Raw genomic sequence first — 7237 nt, forward strand, 5'->3', positions numbered from 1 at the left:
TAGCCTTCTCACCACCACCTGGCTCCCCAGGGCAGCAGAAAGGACTGAATATCTTAGCAAAATATCTTCCCAGTCCTAACATCTCCCACTCAGGAATAAAGTGGCAGCTGCACTTGCAGTGCTGCTCATTGCTTACCAGGAAGCATAATTTCCTGACCCTTTCTCCATCTCTTGCAAGTTTGATATGATCTATATTAAAAAAATACAGAAGTTGTTTTACTAGAAAATACATAAATTTTACTAGAAAATACCAACAGGCTTTGCACATTTTAATTGTCCTCAGGCAAGTAAAATCAGCTGGGTTCTTGAAGATAATTACAGAAAGAGCAAAGATGCACACAAGGTATGCAGGCCTGAGTGCCTGCAAAAGAAAGAGGTGGCATCTCACCTAGTTATGAAGGATGAGTGTGGGAATGGGGAGGTGACTGTACCTCCTGGAAAGCCCTACCAGGGGAGCAACTTCTCCATTTCTCATTAACTGAACTGTTTGGTGCAGGTGCATACCTTGCTCAACAAGACTTATTATGTCAGTGACATCTGCAGGGGGAGCCTGATGACACCTGTTGCTCCTGTCAGTGTGACACAAGCTGTCAGAGCAGAGTGGAGCTGGAGCACCAGGCGCTGTGCCAAAGCACAAGCGACATGCATGAAGGGGAATCCAGCAGAGGAGACACATCAGGCCAAAGGGAGAGCTGAAATCAGGGCTCTGATGGCTCACGCAGCCCTGCCTCCCTCAGCTGGCACACAAGCCTCCTTCCCACACCCAGTAGGTGAGGAGAGCAGGTCTCACTGTGCCGTGCATTCCTAGAAGGGGATGTAGCAAGAAGCCCAGCCACAGACCGAGTCCCCCAACCTCACCCTCTCTGCACCAGCATGGGGAAAGACAGGTGCCAGGGCAGGGTGGCACAAGGCACACAAGGGGCGAGGCAGGGCATTGCCTGCACGGTGCCAGTAAAGCCCCACATGAAGTCACAGGGCAGTAAGTGAACTGGGAACCTCCTAAGAATTACAGTAATTGTTATTAATTCATGCATAGACTTCCCCTATGCTATCTAGATAACACTGTTGGACTTCCCAGCAAGCACTAAAAAAAAAAAAAAAAAAAAAAAAAAAAAAAAAAAAAAAAAAAAGCAGCAAAGCAAATAGAGTGAAAAAACTTCTTGCTTTTTGATTTATTCAACCCATTTTCAGTGCCTTCCCAAACACACCCTTTGCTTACTAACAGGAAGCAAAATGGCAGCAGCAGCAGCTTTCCCGTGGTGGTACCTGGCACAGCCCAATGGAGCTGTTTTAGACAACTGTTGCCTAAGCTGCTGCATCTGACCAGCGAGCACTCTGAGTTTTAAGCCATTAACCTCTTACGCAGTGGAATCTCCAAGGCTGCACAGGTGGAAGAGTCAGGAGGATTCTTCCCTTTTTATTTTACTGTAGATCATGCCTGTGCTAGGTTACAAAACCAAAACCAGCTGAAACTTCCTCCTGGCTGTACCACGAAGAGTAGAGAAGGGACGGAGCCTTGTCTCATATGACTGGTTTTGACATAGTCATATGACAATTATCATATTTTGAAAACTTACATACCTGGCTTTACGCTTAACAGAGGCATCACTGGGGTCTTTTGTACTAATTTGGCTGTGGGGTTTTTGTTTGATTTTGGAGATTTTTTTGTGTGTTTTAAAGAAGTCAGTGGCAAGAGTGGGAAAACGCTGAAAACTCAGTCATGACATAATGACAAAAGTTCCTATGCCTTTGTATTAAAACAGGCAGGTAGTAACTACTCTTCTCTGAAGAAACTTACCTTAAGAAATTTCAGGAAAACAGAGAAGTACTGGTTGATTTTTTTATTGTTCTTACTAGAAGTTCTGCCTTGTTTGCAAAAATAATTTCTTGGTAAAGTATTCCAGAAACACAGTATATGCAAACGTTAAGACAGTGACTAATTATTACAATTATTATTTCCTTGAAGATAAGCCTTCACTCTCTAAGGCTGGTTTATTTGCTGAATACTGTTGGTCTTAGATATGATGATGAATTACTATTTCAGGTAAATCTAAATGTACATAGATAATAATATGAATTCTTCTGCAGACTATGAAATAAGGGGAAAAAAAATCAGATCAATGTTGCTTTTAATTTAAAATAACTGCTGTGTCTCATCCTACCTTTCTTAAGCTTTGGAACATCAGAAAGCAAAGGTAGCACTGCAATGAGAAATACTGCAATTATAAAAGGGGAAAACGTCAACAGAGAAATCCAAGATACCCAGCATTGCAGAAACTAAGTAGAATTTATATTCAGTGCTGCCATCTTGACGACATGCTGATGAGAAAATATAGTAACACAGTTCTTATTTAAAAGCACAAAACCCTGGTGGGTTGAAACACAGCAGTAAAGGCAGTTAATCAAAGCCACACGCCTGAACACTTGCACAAATGGAATGCTGAAATGGATGTTTTAGTTGGTGTTTTTCACATTGAATATTGTGTTTCATAATTGCCTTCCCCTGGTAGTCACTTCAGAAAGGATTAACAGCAGCGACAACAGCTACTTGCTTACACTGTACTCTCTTTTCCTTAGCACCAGGCATAGAAAACTCCAAAGTGCCATCACGTCCTGTCCCCTGGCCATCACACAGGGTTTAGGTTGTCCCCTTCTCTTCCCATGGTGGTCGAGCGAGGTGAGGGCCACAAGTACTGTTGTTCTCTTCCCACGTACAAATGAAGTTTAAGCCAAAGGATGACAGCAAGATACAATGCAGGTGATTGTCTCCTTACCTCATGTTAGAAGGCAGTTTGGGTCTCCTACAAATGGTTGGGGTTTTTTTTGTTTGTTGTGGGTTTTTATATATATAATTTTTTATTTATGTATATATATGACTAGGTCTGACAGTCCAAAATCAAAATTTCCTCTCCGGATGAGACTATTAAATTATTCTTTGTACCCCTATGGACAACATGCAGAAATACTATATCATGCATGTAAATGTAAATCTGACAAAAAGCTTTTTTTGTAAATCTATGTACAAAGCTTTTCCATCAAGAGCCTGAGCCTTGCTATTAATAGAAGCAGGGGGGCTCCACAGCTGTGTTAGCCATATTTGCTTCTACCTGTATTTGCTTTGTGCTGGTTCCATTCAGCGAGACCTGAATAGGCCGGAGAGTTGGGTGGAGAAGAACCTAATGAAGTTCAACAAAGGCAAGTGTAAGGTCTTACACGAGGGAGGAACAACCCCACGCATCAGCACAGGCCGGGGAAGGACCTGCTGGAAAGCAGCTCTGCAGAGATGGGCCTGGGAGCCCTGGTGGCCATGGCAAGTTGCCCATGAGCCAACAGTGTGTTCTTGGGGCCAAGGCCAGTGGGGCCCGGGGGTGCATTAGGAGAAGTGTGGCCAGTAGGTCAAGGGAGGTAATCCTCCCCTCTACTCTGTGCTGGTGAGGCCCCATCCAGAGTGCTGTGTCCAGTGCTGGGCTCCCCAGTTCAAGAGAAGCAGAGAACTGCTGGGGAGGATCCAGCGGAGGGCTGCAAAGGTGATTAAGGGACTGAAGCACCTCCCTTATGTGGAAAGGCTGAGAGAGCTGGGCCTGTTCAGCCTGGAGAAAACTGTGAGAGGATCTTATCAATGCCTACAAATATCTTAAGGGCAAGTGTCAGGAGGATGGGGCCAGGCTCTTTTCAGTGGTGCCCAGCGATGGACAAGGAGCAACGAGCACAAACTGAAACGCAAGACGTTCCATCTGAATATGAGGAAGAACTTCTTTACCTTGAGAGTGACAGAGCTCTGGAACAGGCTGTCTAGAGAGGTTGTGGAGTCTCCTTCTCTGGAGACACTGAAAACCAGCCTGGACGTGACTCTGCAACCTGATCTAGGAGAACCTGTTTAGCGGGGGTTGGACTAGATGATCTCCAGAGGACCTTTCCAACCCTGACCATTCTGTGATTCTCTGGAGTTAATACATCTACCTAGCTATAACGTACTGTTTGAATTAAAAGTTGAATTACACAACCAACCGTACTTAACTTCCACATCCAATGAATATCAGTCCCACTGACTCTTAATAAACTTACCAAAAGACTTAAGTCTGTAAGCACTGATTAGAAAATGGGGGGTAGCCACTCCCAGGTGTTCAGGTTATGCACACAGGAACATCCATCTTATGCATATGCAAACACATCCATTACCTCTATTAACAGAAAAGGGTGGGGGCAAAAATATAGTATTAAAAGAAATATATTGCTGATGTGCTTGAACACAAAGCATCAGGTCACACAACTCCTTCTTCACTACTGACAGCTGTGGTCCAGCTCCCTAAGGCACCCGTAGCCAGAGTAGCTCAATTTGGAGGTGAGCTCTGATAGATCTTAGCTGCTAATCCCTGTGGGACACAGTGGCCTTGCATCATAGGCTTGCCAAACGCCATGAGCTAAATGAGACTTGCACCACACCACCACTGGTGATTGCACACTTGTCTGCATGCTGGCCATGGCGTCCCCAGCGCATGCCACAAGTCACAACACTGCTGCTTGGGGACCTTGGCACCAAAACGGGGCTTGTGTTCAAAGGTGCCCAGGAGAACTGCCATTGCCACAGCCCCTGCTGGGGTGGTCGACTCAGCCTAAAACAAAGGGTGCAGAGCAAAAAGCCTGAGCATTCTTGTTTTGAGTGGCAGGGGTGGAGACAGTGCAACTGTGGGCTGCTGCCAGGCTGTGTCCTGGGCTCTGCTCCTCTGCTCAAAGCAGACAGGTGCCAGGTCAGTCGGCACTGACCCATGAGAGCTTACTACGCACACATGCATACAGATGTGCCCTCAACTGTGGCGTTCACGTCCAGGTCCCTACCTTATGCAGGGAAGTTTCACCTCCTTGCTGCTCCTTTGCCTTCCAGAGTCACGTTAGTTCCCAGGAGGTGTTTTTCCCCACAGAATTTCTACTCTGTCCTTGACCGGACTGAGGGAAGGCGATGCAGAAGGTCACCAAGTAAAAAAGTGCTGATGTGGGGTATCAAACAATGACCCACTTCAGAAGTGGAAGAGCCTTTACTTCTAGTTCTTGCACAACTTTCCAGAACCTTGCTGACAGGTACACAGTAACTTGTGCAAACACATTAGAAATCGAGATTTGTCAGCCTCTACAGCCATTCAGTTCTCTAGCCCTTTTTCTTTTCAGCTATCCACTTCGTCTACAAGTATTGACAAACCACGTCCAGCCTGTTTTTTCTCATTTGTGAACCACCACATTCGGCTGAGTTATCCTGGCCTCATTCACCACACATCACCAGGACTGATGGCAGCAGGGACATCCAGTAAGTTAAGCCTGTAGGGCTTTTCCTTTTCAGATCAAAGAACTTCATACAAAATATTTCAGCAAAAAGCAAAGCAAGCTGGAGCAAACTTTGGAGTGTATCGAAATTGGCAACAACTTCTGAGGGTAAAGCAACTGTACTGTACGGGGTTTTGGGGTAGGGTTTTTTTTTTTGATAAAGAAAGGAACATTTTTGTTTACAGACACTTGAGGAGTAAATTTGCTTCTGAAGTTTTTTTAAAAATATAAGGACTGTTCTAAAAGATGCTGCTGAGCTGTATTTGATGACAATTCCTTCCTGCTGCAACAGACAAAAGGTCACTCTGTTCAACGTGTTGCTGAAAGGGTTTTAGTGAAATCCCAACAACAGGAGTAGGAAACATCTTTCAGTTTAAAATGCTAAGGAAAAGAAACTCATTACTGCTTCAACTTTTTCCTTACCTGCATTTTTAAAGGCTCCTTGGATTGTCAGTGCTCAGGAAAGAAGCAGGGAAGTCGCACAATCACTACAAAAGAAATCTAGCACACTGTAGGGTGAACTTTCATGGCCTACAAATACCCCTCGCAATGGTCTGAGGGTTCCCAGTTCTGCTGTAGAACTACACCTTAGTTGACCTATCCCCTTTTTGTTAGGCACATTTGCTTCAGTTCAAGTTCATAAAATAAACACAAGCAAGTGACGTAAGGTTTAACCACTAGAAATAGTAGAAATACCAGGGAGAGGAGTGCCATCTCACACGGTTGCACTGGTACTCACTCCTTTTATAAGTGATTTGAGGGTATCTAACCATTTTCCATTCAAGGTGTAGGCAACACCACAGCAGAGTTAGACCTTCCAGCAAACTTCCTTTCTCTGATCACTTTTCAGACCCCTTCAAAGCAGTCCACAGGCACACACAGGCTCACAACTTAAGCTCAGGAACTGCTGCATGCAGAAAAGGAAACATGAAAAGGAAGGAAAAACTTGCAGGAAAAAGCAAAAATGCCTGAATCGTCTGTCAGATTTTACATCTCACATCACTCCCACACACCTTGATCTGTCATGAGTTAAAGTGTTGGAAGAAATTTTGGTTTCTTCCAGGACAGCAGGCAGGGTGAGGATCACAAGAGCATCCCACCCACAGCCAGTGAAGTTCACTGCTGAGGTCCATCCTGTGCTGAGAAAGCAGCTGGGGAAGAGCATTCCTCAGGGATAGGAACTGCTGACATGGCAGTCTCTTATCCTTTAGACGCGTAACAATACAGACATTCATGCTGAAACTCCATGTAGGACATGTGACCAATGCACTGAGAGCAGTTACCTGTGTTGTCCTCAGAAGATTTTCCTCCCCTGTAATTGGTTTTATGCACAAGGACTCATAACGTTCAACATCAGAGCTGCTAAAAAGAAGGTAGGGCCAGGCAGAAACCTCTGTGGTGACCAGGAAGGTCACAGACAAGAGGTGACCTGTCCTGTCAGCCCCTCCAGAAATGCCTCACATGCCACAGGCTTCAGCCTCCCTGCATCCCTCCCATGCTAAGGTAAGAGCACCAGAGCAATTCTTGGGACCAGCCCTCATGAGGTCAGATCCAGCTAAAATAAAACACAAAAAAGACCTGCCTTTAGCACACACCACCACCTCAGAAACAGTATTACGTGACACGCAGAAGTGATCCAATAGACTCCTGTTCAAGAATGTTGCAGTTTGCTTTGTAGCAGCAGGCTTCATGCTGGGCAAAGAGAAGAATCATTTCTTCACCAACAATTAGCACAAAAACTAGTTGGAGCTTTTTCCTCCTGTACTGCTTAGTTCACAAGCAGCGTGAGCGCTGGCCTGTTTCTCATAAGATTGTACTGAATGACTGAACTCCTCACCCAAACAATCACAAAGCTATACCCTGTGGCTAGTGTCCTTAATTGCTTCCCCAACTGCTTTCCCTAGAGCCCCCTCTTAAATTA

The sequence above is a fragment of the Falco rusticolus genome, chromosome 2, assembly GCF_015220075.1.
Source record: "Falco rusticolus isolate bFalRus1 chromosome 2, bFalRus1.pri, whole genome shotgun sequence".
In the NCBI taxonomy this organism is placed as follows: domain Eukaryota; kingdom Metazoa; phylum Chordata; class Aves; order Falconiformes; family Falconidae; genus Falco; species Falco rusticolus.